The 23,140-nt window shown below is 41.6% G+C and overlaps 1 protein-coding gene across 1 annotated transcript in view; it reads left to right on the top strand.

The window, feature by feature from the left end:
- LOC149219285 (ubiquitin-conjugating enzyme E2 5-like) overlaps positions 1-23,140 on the top strand; it is a 182,432-nt gene that overhangs the window by 102,505 nt on the left and 56,787 nt on the right. The gene's annotated exons all lie outside the window — the stretch shown is intronic.

Below are 23,140 nucleotides of genomic sequence, written 5' to 3'. Positions count from 1 at the left end.
TCTTGCTTACTTGAACTAGTCAGCATTTCTTTCACATGTCTTTTAGTTAGCAATCTTGTACATCTTAGGAGAGTATTTTCTTCTTCGCTTGCTTCATGGAGTAGTCAACAACCTTATGCTCCTTATGTGAGCACTTCTCTTGTTGACTTGTACATGCTCTTGAGTATGTCTTCGGTGAAAGAGATCTTTGTTGATTTGGGGTAGCATCGGATGTGCTCTAGCCATGAAAATTGGAGGAGAGGGTAAAGCACATGAGATCTCCAAGACCTAAAAATGGTTTGGGCAGATTCTAACCGGTTTGGGAGATATTAAAATAATTAATATTTTTAATGGAGTTCCTAAGTCTAAACTTAGGAAAAATAAAATATTAATGGGTATTAATATAAAACTAGGTTAGAAGGGTCCAAAAGTCATGGATCAAGCCAAATCTAATCTTAGCCATTGATTAGAGATTTAATCCTAGTCGTTGATGGACCAACGAGAAAAGTATAAGAGGAGGTTTGAGGGTCAGTTGGAGAACACACCAAGTGAGATCAAGAATTCGATTTTCTGGGGTAGGGTTTGCTCAGGAAATCGAGTGAGTGATCTGAGTTGCCGCTGAGGGGCAGTGAATACATAGCAGAGAGGCAGAGTTAGTACCAGGAGAATCAACGTAGAGTCGGGAGAGGTTGACGCAGAGCCAGCTAGAGGCCACGCAGAGGTAGCCAGGAGCTGCGTAGAGCCAAAGAGGCCAGTGTGTGAGACGCAGAGGGTCTAGGGGTCGATGCAGAGGCTCCAGAAGCCGACGCAGAGGCCAAAGAGGCTGACGTAGGCCCTAGAGGTATCACTGGAGGATTTCGTGGGACAGACTGGGAGCTGGAGAGCTGGATAAGGTGATGCAGTCCCTATCAAAGTGACGCAGAGCAGCATAAGCTGCATTGCTGCTGTGGGATCGTTCATCTGGTGATTTAGCAGAATATCTGTCTCCGACTGAGAGGTACTACTGTCGAGGGCATTCTCTGTTGGGTGAGCCATTTCTGGCACCTAGGTTGTATTCTGAAACTGCTTAATAATAAAACCCTTTGAATGGCTGCATCGATTTTCCCGCATTGGGTTTTTCCAGGGACATTAGTCCAAAAACAATAGTGTCACTTGTATGCTTGTTGACTTTCAGTTGATGATCTGTATGTGTTGATATTGTACTTGTATTTATTTTCAGTGTTTACATGGCAAATAACTTGTTAAGTAATTGAGCGAGTAGGAAGAAATAAATCAGATAGTACAGGAAGAATTTCTAACGGGTTAAACTTAGAAATTCCAACATGGTATCAGAGCGTGGTTGCAGATCACAGGATAACTGAAGGCATCAACCGAGCAGAGCAGTAGCAGCAGAAACAGTTGTCCCGAGTGATAGAAGCTGTTCCTAGCAGAAAGCAGCAAGGAAGGGGTGACGCAGAGGGCCTGCGTCATCAGTTCGAGCCAGGAGGAGGATCAGCGCAGAGGCAGAGAGGAGCAGATCTGACCTACGCAGTGCCCGGTCATCTTTCTCAGTCAGGAAGGATCGACACTGTGCCTAGGAGGTGCAGATTTTGCTGGTGCCGGGATTGCGCAGAGCTTAGAGGCTTAATCCTTCAAGTTGCTGTTGACCTAGGTTGTCATTGATGTCAATATGGCAATATTCTAGATACTAGATGATGATATGAAGCCAAGGGGAAGCAGAGCAGATCCATGAAGAGACAGGAGCAAGGCCATCAGGATAGCCAAGCCATAAGCAAGAGTCTGTTAAAGGAGGAGTTAACAAAGGAGGCATATCAAAGCTATTTGCAGAATGTCAGAGCAAGAGAGGCATATTGCAGAATATCAGAGCAAGAGAGGCATATCGGAAAAGGCAGAAGCCATAAAGGTATGAAGGCATCAAGAGGAGGTCATTGAAAGACATTGCAATGCCAAAGGAAGACATTGGAGCAAGAGGAGCCACATCGGAGAAGCATGGCATATTGCAAAGCCAAAGGAAGACATTGGAGCAGCATTGCATGTAATACATGCCCAAGAAGAACCGAGAGGAAGAAGTCATCAAAAAGAGGAGTTAACATGCCAGAGGAGGCAAAACAGAGCTATCAGAGCTATAGGAGGAGCCATATATATATGCCAAAGAAGAACAGATCGGAGGAGCAAACAAAGCCATCGGAGGAGCAAACGGAGTAATTGGAGGAGCAAAACAGAGCTATCGGAGGCATATCAGGAGCACCAAGAGCAATGGATGCCAAAAAATACACTATCGGGAGCTATCAGAGCAGAGTATGTCAAAGAATACACTATCGGGAGCAATATATGCCACAAAAGGGTTATATGCATGCAAATACACTGTCGGAGGCGCAAACACATATATATAGGCTATATACACTATCGGAGGCAGAAAACCCATATAAGTATGCAAATACACTATCAGAGGCGAAGACTCATATATATATATGCGTTTACACTATCGGAGGTGGAAATCATAGTTGTATTGGAATACACTATCGGAGCGGAGAAATATATATATATCGGAGTATAGAGGCGGCATATATATATATATATATATATATATATATATATATCGGCGACATTATAATTGGCGGGTTCTACTATGCCATCACCCCAAAACCCCCGACAGCGATATATATGTGCGGACCCGATGCAACATTGTGGTTTGGTCTATTGTTATGTCGCATCTAACATATCACAAGTGCTTAAGGCCTTGCTGCCCTGAAAGCACCGATTGCGATATATGTTGCGGACCCGATGCAACATTACAATTGACTTAATGCTATATCGCGTCCGCCATGTCGGAAGTGACCATTGCAAGTTATAAAGGGATGGCGCGATAAGCTGCGACTACTGATTGCGATTACACTACGGACCCGATTGGATATAGATGCGGGTGTAATAAATTTGAAGTCTGCCCTTTAACATTTTTGCCGGTTTTTCTCATATATTCCTGTGTATTTGAATATTTGCATTGCGCGGAGTTTGAAGGCAAAAATGCATTAAGAAACACTCTCGATAGTTCAGGAGGCCTGAACGATGCTGATTGCGATTGCGATTGCAATGGTGACGTGGCAGGTAGGGGCTGTCCTGATTGGTACAGTCTCTCTGTGTATGTCTATTATCATTGAAAAAAAAGGGGCTCTGTTACAGTTTTAACATGCAACAGTTTTTCTCTGTGTATTTTGGTCCTTGTTGTTAAATCAACATGTCCCAGGAGTGTTGGTGAGCATGAAGAGATAGAGGAAGCTACAGCAACTGAAAAGCCAGGAAGCCGAAGGGTAAGCTAGTGTAGAGGAAACCGAAGAGCTGAAGCGAGTGTTGAAGAAGCCGTAGAGCCAGCGGAAAAGGAAACCGACAGAGGCATCAGGAATGAATAAAACAAGAAACATAGAGAACAAGAAGTTGTGGTTGTTGTTGAAGAAGCTAGAGAAAACAGAGGCAGCTGTAGGGTCCAGCAGAATTGAAAAGGGCCGAAGGACCAACAGGACAGAAGGCATTCGAAGGGTAAGCTTCTCAGGTAATCGTGTTACCTTGTGAAAGAATTAATCAGGTATACAATGCAGCCTAAAGAATAATTCTGTGATGTAATGAATAGAGTTTTATCTAACATTGTTTGAAGGGAGAAGTAGTCAGCAGAGAAGCAGTTATACTGAAGCATTTACTGTGACAGTAAGAACAGATGCTTGAACAGAAAGTTGGTTCTTATGCAGAGCTTAGTGCAGCTATGAGTAGACTCACTAAAGTTGTGTGGAGACATTATCAGAGGTCATCTATTGGAGACTCTGTGTGGAAAGTATGAAGAGTTGTAAAGACTCCTTCATGTGAATACTGGTTGTCATTGATGTTGTAGCATGGAGACTACAGTGAAGCTGTAAACAGACAGAACTCAGTAAAGAAGAGTTCTGAGAGCAAAACATTACTATCATACATGCCTTGACAAGATTGGGTCGGAACCCTTGGGGTTGGTGCCTCAGAAGTAAGAAAGGATTGGAGTCCTTGGGGTTGATGCCTCAAAAGTAAGAAGGATTGGAGTCCTTGGGATTGGTGTCTCAGTAGTAGGAAGGATAGGTGTCTTTGGGACTGGTGTCTCAGGAACTGGAAGGATTGAAGTCCTTGGGAGTTGGTGCTCCTAAGTCCAAGATTGTTGCCTTGGCGAAACAGAGTTGGAGCTTTGGAGGTTGGAGCCTCACAAAAGTCCAAGTTGGTGCTTGGGAACTGATTGCAACCATTTATATATTGTATCTATTTTATTGCAAAGATTATATTAATAAAATCATTGATACTTGTTGTTCATCTTGTGTTCTGAAATATAAATGTTTTAACTGGTAAAATAACAGTTGGAAAAAGAGATATTGATTCACCCCCCCTCTCAGTATTTCCAACAGTTGCTGGGGCATAGGAGGTTGCGGATAATTGGTGGAGCGAAGCTGGTGGGGTACTATGGTTAGAACAATACCTAACAGAGCAAGACCAAGGAGAAGGGATTTCAAGAAAGGAAATCGAGACAGAGGGAGTTTAACCAAGGACTTCCAGGAGGGAAGTAAAGAGCCTCAGAGGAGTCGGAAGAAAAACAACATAATGGCCATGAATGAACTGAGAGATCAGCATAGGTTGGATGGAGCATCCAACTTCGTGGTCTGGAAGGCCAGGATCTTGCCCATTCTAGATAGATATCGCATCAAGGACTTTGCCTTGAAAACAATAGCGATCCCAGTTGACCCAGCTGAAAATGAGAAGTACAAGGAGGCAATGGCCAGGGCGAAGTGCATCATTCTTGATGGGGTCAAGGATCATGTGGTGCTGCATATTGCTGAGAAAGACACAACAAATGAGATGTGGGATGCCCTAAAGAAATTGTACCAGCATACTTCCGTGCAGAGGAAGATGTTACTTGAAAATCCGTTGTGGTCATACCAGATGCAGAAGGGAGAGCAGATAGATGTTTTCCTCGTTGGACTGAAGGAGATTCGTGACCAGCTAACTTCCATAGGGGCAGCGTCGGATCAGGAGCTAATGGTGAGGACCGCATTGAACGAGTCTCAGAGGAATGGGAGGTATTTGTCTAGAGCATACTAGGCAGCATTGTTTTACAACCCGCCCGTTTCAACTCCGAATCGGCCGTTTCGAACCGAGCCATAACCAAAAACATTGACCCGGCCAGCAACCCGGCTCGGTTGACCGAGTCAACTATGACTCGGTCAACCCGGCCGGGTCCGTATTGACTCGGCCGAGTCAATGAACCTACGGCTGGGCAGCGTAAAACATGAAAAAAATTCACTTTTTAATTCAATTCAGCTTGCTTGCAAGGGCATCTGTGCAATTGTTTAAGGCCCGATCTATGGTTGTTTATGTCTGTTTCGAAGCCCTTCTCGTGGCTAAACTTGAAGTGTACTGAATCCCATCCTTGTAACAATGTTGTTCATGGCTTGGTAGTGTAACATTGATAAGACCTAATCTGTGCCCTACACAGAGAATATCACTCCAACACTAGGTCATTAAAGGAGCTGAAACAAATCACTTAGTTGACTAATCTAAGTCTCCATGGACTGTTTTGTATCTCTGTTTGGTGATTGATCTTCAGTCTGATTTGAAAACATATGTACTGTCATAATCCTCTAAGGCTCAAATTTTCAACCAGCTTGATCTGAAGTTTGTATGGCAGACTCTGAGGTCATTCAATTCATTATGTTCGAGGCAAAGACGAAACATGCTAAGGACCCTTTTGTGACAGACTTTTGCCTCATCATATAAAAGTCAGTCCTCTAACTTGCATTAATGTTGACCTCAGCCTGTAGATATACTCTATGAAGCTTTATGAAGCAGAGCATCACTTGGATCAAAACTGAAGTAAAACTTCCAGAAGTTTGACTTCACATTTACCTGAAGCAGTGGTTGCAAGGCTAGTTCTGTAGCAAAGGAATTTTGGCATCAAAACATGGTTTAAGTGACATTACTTGCCATTGAAATTTCTGGTGTGTTTTTCATTGCATAAGGGTTTCCTTGGGCTACTCTTCATATAAGCAGATATTATTACTTTGTGGACTAATTTAGGGTGTTTCTCAAGTTTTGATACCTAACCAAAGTAGCTATAAGATCCTTCATTAGGTTCAGATCTCTTGTGAAGAGGCTTCATCTCCAGCAGTAAAGGCAGAAGTGTCATATGTTGTCTTCCATCTATATTATAATGCTGTGTGTTTGGAAACATGAATGAAAATCTTTAAAATTATGTTTAAAATAATGTTTTTTTATAAAAAAAATAAATATTTAATGTATTTTTTACAACGACCGAGTCATTGAAATCGAGCCGGCCGAGTCATTACGGAGTCGGAGTCGGAGTCGGAGTCGATCCTCTGCCGAGTCGGAGTCGTAAAACATTGCTAGGCAGTGCGAGCCTTCCAGATTGGGAGGAACTATGGGCAGCGCTTCGTCAAGAAGAGATCATACGGGTGACCAAGGCGAGGAGTAGCGGAAATGGGGTTAGAATCAAGGAGGAGGAAGTAGAAGATGTGGCCCTTGCATCTGCGGGAAAGCAGGAGAAGAGAAAGAAGGACGACCTCTCCAAGGTTAAGTGCTTTCATTGTGGGGAGCTGGGTCACTATGCGAACTAGTGTCCAAGGAAGAAGAGTAAGGGAGAGGCTTCTAACTCGAAGGCAGCGCCAACAAAGGCAGAGAAAGAAGTCGAGGAGGATGACGATTGTGCCATGAGTGCTCATGCGCCACTTGAGAGGAAGTGGGGTGACATCGAGTTGTAGTCTGACGGACTATAAACGATGAGGGGCAGGATCCTTGAGGTACCCAACCTCTTGGATTATACCTTGCTACGGGAGCCCCGAAGAGGTGTAGTAGGGCTGGCAGATGTTGGTAGAGACGGATGCAGATGAAGCGACAAAGAGTGCTACAGTGTAGGAATCCCGGGATAGCAGGCTGCAATAGTGCGAGAATCAAGGGAGTGTTGCACCAGTGCAGGATGGCACGGAGAGGTGTGCAATGGTGCGAGATGCATGGAGTTGTTGCAACAGCGCAAATATCAGTAGACGGAGCACTTGTTAGTGGTAGAAGGAGCTTCAACATCGAGAGAGTCTCTAGCCTAGATGTCAGAGTTGGGTGGATCAGTTACTTCCTTCTCAGTAACTGGGTTGCAGTGCAGCAGTTAGCAGTGGCAGTGCTATGGGCAGCACAATGCAGCGTGAGGAGAAGGGGATGTAGTGCTGGGTATATGGACCAGCAACAACACAGATGCATAAGGAGTTGTCGTACAGATGCAACAGTGGCAGTGGCAGGGTCATGGGCAACAATACATGATGTAGCAGTGCAGAGGATGTTGGGCGGGGAGGCCTAGCATCAGCACAGGGACTGATGCTGGATGATCAGGGTGATACTCAGTGAGGAGTATTACTAGAGCACAGTCCTCGTTAAGAGGGAGTGTTGATTTGGGGTAGCATCGGATGTGCTCTAGCCATGAAAATTGGTGGAGAGGCTAAAGCACATGAGATCTTCAAGATCGAGAAATGGTTTGGGCAGATTCTAACCGGTTTGGGAGATATTAAAATAATTAATATTTTTAATGGAGTTTCTAAGTCTAAACTTAGGAAAAATAAACTATTAATGGGTATTAATATAAAACTGGGTTAGAAGGGTCCAAAAGTCATGGATCAAGCCAAATCTAATCTTAGCCGTTGATTAGAGATTTAATCTCGGTTGTTGATGGACCAATGAGAAAAGTATAAGTGGAGGCTTGAGGGTCAGTTAGAGAACACACCAAGAGAGATCAAGAATTCGATTTTCTGGGGCAGGGTTTGCTAAGGAAATCGAGTGAGTGATCTGAGTTGCAGCTAAGGGGCAGTGAATACATAGCACAGAGGCGGAGTTAGTACCAGGAGGATCAGCACAGAGTCGGGAGAGGTTGATGCAGAGCCAGCTAGAGGGCACGCAGAGGCAGCGAGGAGCTACGCAGAGCCAGAGAGGCCAGCGTGTGAGACGCAAAAGGTCTAGGGGCTAATGCAGAGGCTCCAGAAGTTGACCCAGAGGCTAGAGTGGCTGATGCAGGGCCTAGAGGCAGCGTTCGAGGATTTCGTGGGACAGACTGGGAGCTGGAGAGATGGATAGGGTGACGCAATCCCTATCAGAGTGACGCAAAGCAACAGACGCTGCATTGTTGCTGTGGGATCGTTCATTTGGTGATTTAGCCGGAATATCTGTCTTCGACTGAGAGGTACTACTGCCGAGGGCATTCTCTGTTGGGTGAGCCATTTCTGGCACCCAGGTTGTATTATGAAACTGCATAATAATAAAACCCTTTGAATAGCTGCATCGGTTTTCCCGCATTGGGTTTTTTCGGGGACATTAGTCCAAAAACAATGGTGTCACTTGTGTGTTTGTTTACTTTCAGTTGATGATCAGTATGTGTTGATAATGTACTTGTATTTATTTTCAGTATTTACGTGGTAAATAACGTGTTAAGTAATTGAACAAGTAGGAAGAAATAAATCAGATAGTACAAGAAGAATTTCTAGTGGGTTAAACTTAGAAATTCCAACAATCTTTTTGTACTTGATCATGGCGGCATCCAAAGCATTGGATTTTGGACATATCTCTATTGTTTGTTCTTTGTGGACCAAATTTGCCAAATTTTCCCTTTTTTTTGGCCATGGTTGCAAATTCTTGCTCCTTTGATCCCACATCCTCTTTTGCTTTGAATTTAGTTTCCTCTATCTTGCATAGAGACCATAATTCACTTAGTGGGGTATCTTCCTTCTTGGCATATATGCTTGATGTGAAATTGCCCCAATCCTCAAGTAGAGCATTGAGTACTACGGTTGTCATTTCTCTGTTAGACATGACTTCTCCCAGCTCTTGAAGTTGATCCCTCATCTCAGAGATCTTCATGAAATATGGAGCTATTCCTTCCTTTGATATCTTCATCTTATACAAATCATTTCGAAGAGATATCACTTCTCCAGCTGTGCTTACCGAGAATAGCTCTATTAGCTTGTCATAGATTTCTTTTGATGTTTCAAGTTTGGAGACATAAGGAATGAGAGAGTCTTTGATGGATTCTATTAGAATCCTTTGAGCTCTTGTCTCATCCTTATTGTACTTGGCTAAGGCTTGAGTTTGTTCCTTAGCAGGGATAGTGATATTCCCTTTGATGTGTTCTAGAAGTTCATTCTCCTTGAGAAGTAAATCAATCCTCTTCTTCCATGCAAGGAAGTTAGTGGTCCCAACCAATTTATTGCTTTCCTTGCAAAAAGACATTGATGTATAATCAGAAGGGGACATATACTTACTTGATAAAGATTGAGATGCAGTGGACTTGCTTTCTTCTTGAAGATTTGATGGCTTGCCTTCCTTGGATCTTGATGTTCTTCAAGTTGCTTTCTTCAAATGGACTTGATTGATTGCTTGATGACTTGGCTTGTAATGCTTTTTCCTTTTGAAGATGGTGTGACTTGATGTAGGTCCCTCCTTGATTTGCTCTTCTTGTAGGTGCCTTTATACAAAAGGCTTCTCCTTTTGCTTTGTAGTCTTCTTGTAGTCCTTTCTTGTCCTTGAAGATATTGAGACTTCTTGGCTTGATGCTTCAACTTTTGTAGATGTCCTTCCTTGATGATTGTTCTTGAGATGCCCTTTTCTTGATGTGTCACCTAAGCTCTGAAACCATGTTGAAGTTATGTATAATAGGATTCTTCTAAACTTGATAACAATTTGTGAAGCACTTTTACAATTTATCTTAGCTTGATCTTCTTCTTATTATTAGTGTGTGTGTGTGTACTTCATCAAACTGCTACCAAAACATAAGAAACAAGAACACAAGATATTGGCTCTTTGCCAGGGCCAAATCCTCTCTCTCTTAGAGAGGAAAACCCTTCTGTAAATTTCTCTTATTGAAGCTTCTTATTGATCAATGCCAAACCCTAGACCCTTAACTAGAATATCCTCCAAGCACAAGTCAAGTCCTTCCTCCGTCCTGCACTTTGTTCCTCGACACTTAGTCCTCCTTCTTTCGGCACTTCTTTCTCCTTCTTTCGACACTTTGCTCTTCTTACAATTGTTGGTAGTCATTGTTGTACTTGCCCTAGAAGAGACACTTATCCTTGGTCTCTAGTGAAGCCCTTCACTAATGATGATTTCTTCCTTCTTCTTGACCAACCGAGCTCCTTCTTCAATGTGTAGGTATAGACTTGATATGACAATTCTGCAACCCTAAATTCTCATACGTGTGGGAGGTTTAGTAGTGTATTTGGTTCCTTTCTCCTTTGTATGAGAGAGTCTCTTCTTCGCTCTAGTGGGAGGCCTTGTAGGCCTAAGTTTCAAGCCCAAACCAAGATGAATATATGACTATGATTTTGCTGCTGATATAACCGTAGACTGCCCTCATTTTCTCGCATGTGTGTCTATACTTTGCCCTAGAAACAGTTCCAAAACTTCATTTTTCTTCCTTCTTTCTTTGCTGCACTTGGAGACCCCTTAAACTTCGTCCTTCTTCACTTTTCCTTGACTTCTCTTGCTTGTTGATTTCAGAGGTGAGTATTGGTCGTTATGAGGGAGTGGACAACCTCTATATATAGAGGACTGTCCATCCTTTAGGCCGACTTGAGGGTGACTTGTTGACTGTAAGGATGTTGTTGCATGGAGAGGACTTGACTTTGCTTGGAGATACTTCCTTTGACTCTTATACAAGTTTACACAGTGTAACATGCCCTTAAGGGTCTTCAATAAATACATTGACTCTTTGACTTCCAAGAAGCACTTAAATATGTGCTTGACCTACTTCAATGAGAAAGAAACTCATTGATAAATATAACAAAAATAATATTTCTTTTCTTGAATAAATACAAATATCAAAAGTACATTTATGAAGACCTAACCTGGTTACACTTTCTTCAACATATCCAATTGTGGAGAATGGAATCAAAGTGATTTTCATTAGGAATTTTGCTCTTTCAAGGAGCCTAGTTGCAACTTCGCATGCCTTAGAGAAGAAACTACAAGGTCACAACAAGGATTTATACTTTGAGTTGTCATTTGATGGAGTTTCAAGGTGTAAAGAGTTAACCCACCCTAGGAATGAGTCAATCTTCTTGCCAAGATGAATGACATATGCATTGAGCCAAGATTGCCAAGTGTTTTAGGAATTTCGCATCACAATGACGGCACAAAAATAACCATGGCAATAACGTTCCATACATTAGACAATGAACATGTAAAATTTCGCATGAAATGAGTACTTACAAGACAAGAAGATTATTTCCATCCATTAGAATTGCAAGAATGAAGCTCCAAGATAAGAAGGGATGGATCCAAACATCAAAATGCATCAATTAATCTCCAATTCATCCATCAATAGCAGGTTCAAAATCTTTTCTCCAAAGAGATACCAATCCAAGTGACGATGAGAGATCAAATGAACCTCTCTCATATTTATATGATCCTCTAATGGATTCAAATGGCCTAATTATACCTAATAATGCCCCTACAATAAAAATAATGTGCAAAATAACATCCCTTTAGTGACAAGCCCACCAAATAGCTCCATAATATGAAAAATAAGCCTCTCGAGAGGGCCGAAATGATAATACAATAGCTAGGAGGGTTGTTGGAAGGCCTAGTGAAGTCCTTCATGTGCCATAATAAGTAGGAGGGCTCCAATAATAGTGATGAAGGGGGTTGCTCCTTAATATCCAGGCAAATGACCTGTGGTGCTCCCAAGTGGCCGTGGGGGCACAAAAGCGCATCCTCATGGGTCTCCAACTGAATCGAACAAGAATGTATCCCATCTGCTAGGGATGTAACAATGATGCAAGCTCTCCCTTGTCTCCCATGGTGAGACAAAACCCCATCTGGGCTCTGGATCAACTGCCAAGGGTGTGGTGCAAGTGTCCAACTGGTCGGGCAAAGTGGTCCAAGTGCATCATCATCATCAAATAATTCGGACACGAGCGAGCAATGAATGGTGCTGAAGGATCCCATGGCATGGCTATTTGCTCTCTGCTATAGTGGAGTCTCATGGCTCTTAACGCACACCCTACAAATGCCAATATGACCCTTTGTTGGGCTTGGATCTCGTATAGGGAGACCAAACCCCAAAATGAAGACCCACCTGCAATCCTGTATAAGATCCAATGTGTCTCCTCACCTTCCAGTACAACAATTCATTAGTGCAATTAAGTAAATGAGCTTACAAATCATGGAACCAAGTGGGCACTTCATAGTGGCATGCCCTTCCATAATGGGCTTTAGAGTGTATAGGTGTATCCAAGTTAAAGAAAGAGGTTAATCAAGGACCCTATTAGGTAGTTTCAACCTCTAAGGGAGTGACAAGTCCATGGTACATCCGTCATATGGATGATGTCATGTGATATAACGATGGAACAAAGTGGGGCATAAGGGAAGTCTCCATACCACATGCCATGGTACAAGGGTAGCTATGATGAGGGAAGCCCACACTTGGGTGTATAGATGTAGGAGGGAGCAATCGTGGTACATGAGTTACCCTGGCGTTTGTTTTTCCACCCTTCTTCATATGCCTTTTGCCTTTTATTGATTTTTCTTTTATAACAGCTCGAGGCTCTAGGGGGTGAGACCATGATATGAATGATAAGCAGTGAATACCCTATTTAAGATTGGGCAATTTATTTCCCACCAGGGGTTGGGATAATCATGGGTTCCTTAAATGATGCAAAGGGCTCATACAGGGGCCCTAGAAACCAGGGTGATGGCCATAAGGGTAAGGGGTAAAGCTCATGCTGGCTTTTTCCCATGTGCTAAATTTATATGTCGCGACCATCTTTTGCATTTTATGGTACATTTCCTGTTGAGAGGCGAAATTATGCTTTTTAGTTTCTTTTTAGTTGCATCAACCTCTGGGGCATCATTCTAGGCCTGACCCAAGGTTTGGACAAGGGGAGGGGGAGGCTAACTCGTTGGGGACTCAATGGGCAAATGTGGACCGAGATGGGAGATATGTGAAAAAGGATTTATAATGAGCAGAGGGGAGTGATATATGTGGTGTTAGGAAGCGGGACCACGCATCCAAAATTGGGATTTCCCACCCCTAAAGTTAGTAGCCAATAGAGGAGATTCCATGGGACTGGGATACAAGGTTAACCACAGAGTTGGACAAGGGGACAAGAGTACAAACCACGCCCATTCTTTCCGCCGAATCCCCCCACTAATCCATGCCCAAAAGTGTACATAATAAGTAAACAAAAATACCCAATTACTTAATGAAAGCCATACCTTCGGGGTTGGAAGGCCCACCTTAAAACATATGATCATGAGAGATGGTGAGGGTGCATAATGGTTGGCTCAGGTGGCAGAGATGATGGCACATTGAGCTATTTGGTGGCTGCCAGCTGAAGACAATCTAGGAGAAAAATTTCTCCTATGGGTGTCAACCATAGGTGGTGGGTGACATCTTTCTCCCACTGGGACATGATCTCATTAGAGTGCACGAACGTTCTTGAACGGGGAGGTCATGAGAACACTAGCAATCTCTTGGGATCATAGACCTGTTACTTGTGCATCAAAGACTAAGCACACGAGGTAACATGTTTTTGCGGCAACTTATGATCACCCATGCTTGTATTAGGCCATAAAAATCAACAAGAAATGAAATTTTACTCTAGATGCAATTCTAATCTAAATGAACCTCATGTAGCATGATAAAAGCATATAATGTTAGTTCTAATGCAAAAAATAACATGCAATGCATCCTACTCTAACATGCATATTACATTATGGAAGTGCTAAGTGTAATCATATATCCAATGCAACCAACATGTCAATTGATTAGTATAAGAACACTTCTATGATTATTCATGCAACACATGCAAAAGTAAAAATGGGAAGGATAATATGAGGGATTATGAGGGCGGGAGGTGGGAAAATAAGAGACCCATATGTCATGGAAAGGAACCTTGGAGGAAGGGAAAGATACCAACTGATAGGACCGAATTTGCCCTTCTAACCAGAAAATGGAAATGTCAATAATCAAGTACATGAACCTTCGATGAAGGACTATCTTAGGTCTATCATCCTCAAGGTGAGAAGGAGTGAATGGCTCAGACACATTTAAGATGATATCATCTTGATTATTGGGAAAACAAGGGGGGAACCATCATTATACCTAGGGAAAAACCATGATTCTCCACTTTTCATAGGGGAAACCATTTTTCTTCAAAACTAGGAAAATGAACTTCATCACAAACATCCATTTTTGGGCTAGGAACACAACAAGGGGAGGACTACTCAAACATGAAGAAAAACCCTTTATTGATGGCATGGCTAAAGGAAGCATCTTCCTTAATCCCTTTTTTACAAGGGCTATTGGGATTATCCACAATGGTGGAAAGCTCCTCTTTGACCGAATTGTTGTCATCTTGAAACATAAAGAAGAGACCTTTCCAATCATTAGAAAGGGTAGTTGAGTCTAGAGTTGTTGATCATTCAAAACAAAATCATTGTATATCATTATAAGTGGACGAATGCCCCTAGTACGAGAGTACACAATCTCTTTTATTTTATTTTTGTCCTTATAGGGTGGTGCTACGCTAGTGAATGAAGTCACCTACAGGTTGAGGCCTGTACACACTTCAAGGTGGTAGGGTGGTGGTAGGGTGAGTTGTGGCTCATTTTAGGTGTTGGGACATCCCTTCAACTGACTGTTGATAAAACCAGGGCGTTGGGGCGTCCTTCTAGTGGGAGCTGGAGAAGAATGCTTTTCTAGAGTTCTAGGAAGTTGTAGCTTTCTTTTCAGTTGGGGCTGAAGATTAAAAGAACTTATTAGAAAATTGTTCAGTGGTTTTTGTCCCAGAGGGGGTTTTCCACCTAAAATCATGTGCCTACTGTCTCTATCTTTTGCATTGTTGTTTACTGGTTTTACTTAATAATAATAATTATTGAAAATTAACTAATGATTTGAAAAAAGATTTTTAAAGTGCTAATTGCTAAGAAATACTGATTCAACCCCCTCTCAGTGTTTCCAACAATTGGTATCAGAGCTTGGTTCCTTCAGTAGCAGTTTAACAACTGGAAGGAGATCATGGAATACACCAAGAATAGAGTTCCTTTATTTAATGGAGATAACTATGCACTATGGAGTGGAAGGATGCATGTTCATTTACTTGCACAAGGATATGAGGTTTGGGAAATAGTCGAACAAGGCTATAAAGCAACAACAAATGAACAAGGTAAAAAAAATCTCGTAAATGATGCTAAATGCAAAGGATCTTATTATAAGTGGACTCACTCAATCTGTCTATGTTAAGGTATTGGGTTGTAAAACAGCTAAGGAACTATGGGACAAGCTTCAAAACATATATGCAGGAGACTTGAAGGTCAAGGAAGCAAAACTTCAAATTTACAGAGCTCAATTTGAACAACTAAGGATGAAAGAAGACGAGAACATTGCAACTTACTTTCAACGTGTAGATGAAATAACAAATGCCTTGGAAGGTTTAGGAGAACTAGTTGACAAAAAGGTCATTGTTTGGAAAGTCCTCGGAACTCTTCTAGCTGTGGGAATTCCACGATCTTGGGTCTTCGATAGAATCTTAAAATCTCCGACGCTACCAAAGCAAGAATCTCAACGATACTACTTTGCACAACGGAATATAAACAACAGTAAATCACACATGCACAAAATATAGACAACTTTTTACATTTTTGAACCCAACTTCGTTATATTAAACAACATATAATACAATAGTCTAGGGCTCCCGTACCAGGGATAATGGCCCTCATACATCCACTAGTACAAGATACAAAACTAGGGCTTGGTGTCAGTACATCGACAACCAATCTACCCTCAACAAGATACTCTGACCATCTAGTTGATGAAGTCGACTCTCTTAGCTCCCCTCAGTCATACCCTGTACTTGCCCGGTCCTTCAGCTCCCAATCTGCAGCTCCTGCCTCTATCAATGCTCCAAGTCCATTTGACCACTGAATCTTGATTATCCAATCTGCTCACTAGTTGATTGTTTGTTCATCAACGTATCAACACACTGAGACTCCTGTCGAGTTGTTCACAGCTCCACTTGTGAACAACTCTCAATCTATCCACTGTTGCTCCTCAACTACTCAGGGACTTCCGCCCACTATGGTCTTCCTGCGCTGCACCGATGAAGACCAACATAAGGCACAGAGGGATGCCACCTATCACTACAATATGTCCATCTCCCACAATGAACACGGGCTAGGAGGACTACCCATCATCTGCTGTAGAAGTCCTTCTCCACACACAAGTCTCGGGCTCCACAAACTGCTCCTGGTTGATCAGACCCTTGAGCTCAACAACTGCCTCTCTCGCAACTACCTTTGTCCATCAAGGTGTTGCTCATCGGGTTCCAACTTGGACACTTTCATGCTATCCTCTAGCAGACCATAAGTGCCCAATCACGTCCACACTTGGTCCACTCTCATGTTGCCCTCCAACAATCCACGAATGACGAAGTCCACGCTGTAGCATCTGCACCTAGCTAGGGCATCCCCACACCTAGGAGACCCTTACACACGACTGCCAACAGACTTCTCCAATTTGCCCTTTGCTTCTGCAATAGAGGAGCTATTGCACAAATCTGGGCTCCAACAACATGTCCTCACCTAGGACATCCATCCACCGTGAGATCTTCTCCTAGTTGGGGTATTCAACACTCCATGTTAACCCAACATGTGGCACCCACAGATTGCATATGAATCTGATCCAAATCACCAATCTTCACTGTGGAAACTGCCCACTGGTTAGGGCTTCTGACCTCCACATCAGCCCTCCCTCCTTGGCTTCCACAGGCTGCTCATAAAATGATCCAAAACTGATCCATGACAAGGATCCAACACGACAAAACTGCTCCAAGACTGATATATCACTGTTGTTATGATTGTACCTGGTTAGGGCACTAAGCATGCTGCAACAACCCTCACAAAATACTCAAATAGTCCCTTGATATGCTGTGGCTTCCCTTCACAAGCTTACTCTGCCTCTACGCTGAAGTTCTGGGCACTAAATACCCCTCAAACAACCCTTCACATGCCCTGTCATGAGGTGTTAAGGCCTGCAGCCTACTACACCAGTCTTCAAGGGTTTGTGGCCTGCACAAACAAAGATGTCTGTCCCTTAAACGCACCCCAAACAGACTTGGAACACAACTCCTCTTCCTCGGCCCTCTAGCAAGGATCCTCGGCCTTCTTCCCAGCAATTCGGTCACCCTATCATAGCCCTGAAACAATCCCTTGTTGCTGCATTGTCATGCCCTCCTTTGCTGCGGCCCAAAACAGAGAATGCCCTTCTCTCCAACTAGTTGTTCTTTATGTTTGTGTTGCACAAATGGATGAGATAATGCTCTCATATTCACCCTCTATTTATACTAAAGAGGGGCTCCAAAATGTCATGTTCTAGGGCTTGAACAACTATCATTAGGCCTTCCTAACCTTAGGCCGACCTAGACCATCATGTGCAAAACCCAACATAACCTTCAAAAATTCATAACTCCATTTCTACAACTCGGAATTAGATGATTCTTGTTGCGTTAGAATCATCTCGTTGAGAGCTATCATCCTCATCCACCACATGTCGAAATGGGCTCATGGTTTTGGCCCTAATCCTGATGGGTGCAAAACCCCAAGCTTGGGTTCTAAACCCACAAGCCTACTTGTGGCGCTTTGACCTCCAACCCTCGAACACTAGGGCTTGGAGTACCTCCCAAGCTACACAAAAATCAACACCACCAAGATTTATTCCTAAGGTTTTTGTCCTAGAAGATAGATCATATTTAAGCAACTTGAGTATCGATGAACTACATGGGATACTTATAGGGTAAGAAAAGAGGATTGAAGAGATAAATGGTTCATTTAATATAGGAACAACATTTACAACATCCAAGAAGATCGAGTAGGGAAAACAGGTATTCAAACCTAGATCTAGTTGTTGTAAAGAGAAGAAGAAGAACTTTCAGATGAAGAATTTGTGTACATAACAAGGAAGATGAAAAGAGGAACAAGAAAATACAAAGGCAAACTTCCATTAGTATGTTTTGACTGTGGTGAGATTGGTCATTTTGCTACTAGGTGCCCTCATAAGAATGAAGCATTTACGAAAGGAAAGAAGGGTCAAAGAAATTTCAACAAGCAAGGTAAGAAGAAAGGGTTTAAGAAAAACTTCCTCTCAAAGGAAGATAGTCCCTCATCTTGATGAAGAAAGTGACAGTGCTGAAGAAAACAAGGAAAGAGTATTATTTATGGCTAAGCATAACAAGAAGGAAGCACCTGATGAAGAAGAAGATGATGAAGAAGAAATGACTGAAATCAAATTTCAAAACGAAGTTGTTAGAGTAATAAAAGAACTCAAAGCAGGAATAAAAAATGTTAATTTTGTGGAAGTCGAATTTAAGGAGGTAAAAGAACATGCCAAGAATCTCAACAAAAGGAATGAAGAAGAAATCAACCTCAGAGTAAAGTTAGAAGAAGCCAAAATAATTGAAGAATCACTCAGGAATGAGTTAAAAGAAAGCAATAAGGCAAGGGAAGAACTAGAAGCCCAAAAGGAAGCAAAAAGGGGAAATGTTCTGCAAAACTTAGCAAATAGCTCTAAGACCTTGGATGAGCTCATTAGCAACAAAAGGTCATATAGTGATAACACTGACTGGTCTAGGCTACAAAGAAACATTTGAAAAGGGTTCAAGCTCCTTTTGATAGAAAAAGCAAATGGACAGAAAACCTATACAAAAACTGTTAAAGGATCTATCAAGCAAGGAAGTTTCCCAGCCGAACCAAAAAGTCAAGATATGCAAGAAGGCTCTTGGAAACTGATTCCATGAGGAAGGTTTTCTCCTCAGTAGCAATCTGTCTTTCACGGCTTTTGTTATTCATGTAGAAAGTTTAGACATGAAGCTATAGACTGTCCTACTTATGGTTGGAATGGAAGCAACTTTGGAAGACCCTTTAGGAATGGTTATTCCAAAAATTCGCAAGAAAACTTTAGGCAAAGTTGCAACATATTTGACTATTTAAGAAAAGAAGTAGAATGCCATAAATGCAACAATTTTGGACATTTGGCTAAAGATTGCAGATTTGCGGCTCCCCCAAAGAAATCACAACAGGATCAAAATGAACAAGTTTGGAAGAAGAAAGATGAAAGGTGCACTCTTGTCCTAAAAGCTCAAAGCAAAAGAAATGTTTGGTACGTCGATAGCGGTTGTTCAACACATATGACTGGAGATAGGAATAAATTTATATCTTTGAAAGAAGGGAAAGATGGAACAATATCTTTTGGAAATGACGAATCTTCAAATGTTATAGGAACAGACACTGTCAAACTTGGAAGCAAGGATGTGTTGAGAAATCTAGGGCATGAATAGTTAAAAGATTTCTCTGCTTGATAATTGCTTGTGATATACTTTTACTTCTTAGCTTATAGTCTTTTCTTTGTTATGTTATTATTGTGTTCCTTTCGTCAAGACAATTACCAATATGCACAATAAAAGACAAGTGACATAGTATGTAGGCTTGTCAGCCAGGGCTAAAACCTCTCACCTCTTGAGAGGAAAGCTTGATCAAAATTCTTCTTCCAGATCTTCAATTGATGAGTACCAAGACCATGACAAAGACCCTTGACTCTAGTATCCTCCCAAGAACCTTGTCACTAACCTTGATGCTCTGCCTCTTTCTTTTCTTGACTTTCTTCTTGATCTCGAACTGCTCTCCTCGGCTCCTCCTAGAGAAACTCGGTTTCTATCCTTCACACTGCTTCTTCTCGACTTCCTCTAGAGAAACTCGGTTTCTATCCTTCATACTGCTTGTTCTCGACTTCCTCTAGAGAAACTCGGTTTCTATCCTTCACACTGCTTCTTCTCGACTTCCTCTAGAGAAACTCGGTTTCTAGATATCTTTCTCGGTCACCTAGAACAAGTACCCTAGAATAACCCTTCCTTCGCTGACCCTAGAAGAAACCTTCCTTCACAATCCCCAGAAGTAACTCTCCTTCATTGTCCCAGAAGATTCTCTGCTTCGATGACCCAAAAGAATCCTCCTTCGCTTGCCCAGAAGAATCTCTCCTTATCACTTCTTCACACTTCTCTTTGTAGCCTTCTTCGCACTTCTTCAGCGAATGCTTATCGTGTTTCTTGCCTCTCAGTGAGGCCGAGTGTGGCTATATATACACTTCATCTCATGTCCTTTAGGTCGACATGATCACAAGAGTTAGGCCGACTTCTTATAGCATGTTCTTCCATTGTTGTAGGCTGACTTGAAGAGGATAAGTGACAAGGTCTTGGAGGATACTTTACATAGACAAGTTTGACTCTATACAAAGTGTAACATGACATCATTACATGACAATGACTCTATCATTTTATGACTAGATGGCAAATAATTCCTAAAGACTCTCAATGGGAGTCTTGACTCAAAAATAAAATCTCTTGCCCATGAAACCCATGAAGCAAACAATACAATAAATTTAATTTTCTTCTTTACATCTCATTACATAAAATCATAATTACATGTCATTATGAAGATCGAACCTAGTTACACTTTTCAACACTCCCTCTTAACTAGGGAGGTATTTATAATGGTACTTGGACTTTCTCAATTTGAAGAATTTCTCATAAGAAGAATTCTGATTGGTAACTCATTTGTATAACATCATATCAACCAGCATTGTTACATAGCAAGGCCTTGACTAACAACTCCATATCTCCACAAGATTTGAGCTCAATGCGGCGAGACCAATGATTTATAGACACTCTCATCATTGTCTCTCTCGGAACATCCCCTACCCGGGTACTCAGGGTATGTTCCATGAGGACTATTGTTATCTTGGACTCCCCAGCCATCAAAGAATATCGGTCCTCCACGCCTACCCTTCTATTGGATGCCCTATCTCATCCTCTAAGAGTATCGGATGCCAAATGATTACCCAATCCTCCATTTTGTCTTCCCAGGTGAAGACCAGAATGACGTATCTATCTCTCCCCCTTAAATAGGGAGGACATATTCCAATAAAGGAATGTACTCATTCCTACAAAAGGAGTGTACTTAAGCTCCGTCTTGGTTTAGGAATTTCAAGTTTCTTCCAAGTAAGAAACTTCTTTTCAGGCTCCCTCTTAACTAGGGACCTGTAGCAACTTCTCTAGTGGAGATGTTGAGTCTATCAGCTGCTTGAAGAACTCCTTTCTTCCTCGATGTCATAAATTTCTTTTGTCATGGAGTCTTCATCTTTTGGGACTTCTTCATAGGGCACAAACCATCCATCACTTTCATCCATGAGTTAGTCATGTCCTCATTTCATCAGAAAGTGATCCATCAGTTTTCCATCTGGCTTTGCTTCATGTCATGTTGCTTTCTTTATGCCATATTTTCTGGAAGGATCTTACATCCTTCAATATGGTCTTCTTGGAAGTCATCCACAGATCTTCCCTTTGGTAGTCCTACATAAGCCCATCCAGATATTAGTTCAAAAATAAGAAATGAACACTTAAATCAAAATTACCTTTGTGATGGTCTTTCTTCATGACATCTTCCTGTAGGTATTAGCATCTTGCATGCAGATTGACACATCTCCTAAAGATATTCAGTGTCAAGGGTCTTCATCTTTTTCCGACTCTTATTAGAGTCTTCATATCTTTCGGGGAGATGTTCCAGTCAACTCTTCTTGGTCTCAGATGTTGAATGCCCTCTTTTGTTGCCTATTTTACGATCTCTTCCTTTCTTTTCGCACCCTTCATTCCCAGGAGCTTCCAATCAGAGTTCCTTAATTGTAGTCAGCTTCCTCATGATCCATATGAGATCATATTATGTTGATTTCATCTAGTGTGACTTATGCTTTTCTGCAATCTTTCAGAGGAGGAGATTCTTTCTTCTTTTGATCATGTTTCCCAAAATGGAAATAGTCATCCATATTATCTGCAACCATATGACATGATTTTCATAACCACCTATGTAAGCATACATACCTCATTTTTCCTTTCGGTCATCCAATATAGCAGCTTCATTTGAACAAAGGAACTTTATCCTTTAGACCTGCTTCGTTATGTCATCATACCATCATCCCTTGAATCCCATGAGTTGGAATTTCTTGATGAAACATTTGCTACCTTTCTACCTTGGTGAATCCTTTGATAAGGATTCCATCAGAGAAACTTGAGGATCTTTCATATCCTCACCCAATAGATGTTTCCTTATTGACTATGGTATGATGATCCCAGTCGATGATGACCTCTACTTCTTTCTATAAGTATCACTTGAGATTTTAATGGGGTTTCCAAGGGCTTCCATTTAACAATAGAATTTATTCCAGACATTCTTTCTACTTCCTATGTCACGAGCTTTTACTTCTAATCCTTCTATCAAAATGTTATTTTCTAATCTGATGCGTCCTATCTTATTTACACTGCATCCCATCTATAAATTACAATTGGAAAGTACCTTCTAGTGAAGAAGATCATCTCAGACATAGTAGAGATCTTTTGCTTTGTCTTCTTAAGCTTCTTTGTCTCAAGTTCTTTCACTTCCTCAGTAATATGGGCTTCTTCCCTATCCCTCTTACGTTTAGGACAATCTCTTCTATAGTGCCCAAGTTTCTGACAACCATAGCATCTTTCCTTAGCCATGTTTTTCTTTTTCTTTGGAGGACCAAACTTTCCAAATTTCCCTTTTCTTTTTGTCACTGATTGATCCCTTCTATCTAATCTTTTGTTACTTTCTTTCTTCAACCTGTCTTCTTCTGCCTTGTAGAGAGACCATAATTTTATGAATGGGATAACTTCCTCTTCCCTAGTAGATATGAGGTTACCTTGTTCATTAGTCAATGCATTTAGAATAACGAAGATCATTTCTTTATCAGATACCATCTCTCCTAGATCTTTCAATTGCCCTTTTATTTGAGATGATTTTGAAAGACATGACGATATCCCTTCATCCTTTGACACCTTCAATTTATATAGATAAGATCTAAGTGATATGATCTTTTCTATCGTGCTTTCAGAGAAAAGTTCTACCAGTTTATCATATATTTCTTTAGATGTCTCTAACTCGGCTACATAGGGAATGAGAGGATCTTTAATAGATTCCTTAAGAATCTTTTGAGCCTTAAGATCCCTTTTCATGTAATCAGATAATGCTTGTTCTTCAGATGGCT

This window comes from Pinus tabuliformis, chromosome Q (genome assembly GCF_031772625.1).
Source record: "Pinus tabuliformis cultivar Carrire ecotype Pingquan chromosome Q, CPIR1, whole genome shotgun sequence".
Lineage (NCBI taxonomy): Eukaryota > Viridiplantae > Streptophyta > Pinopsida > Pinales > Pinaceae > Pinus > Pinus tabuliformis.
Note: the sequence above shows the minus strand (reverse complement) of the source record. Positions and strands in the feature narration are given on the sequence as shown.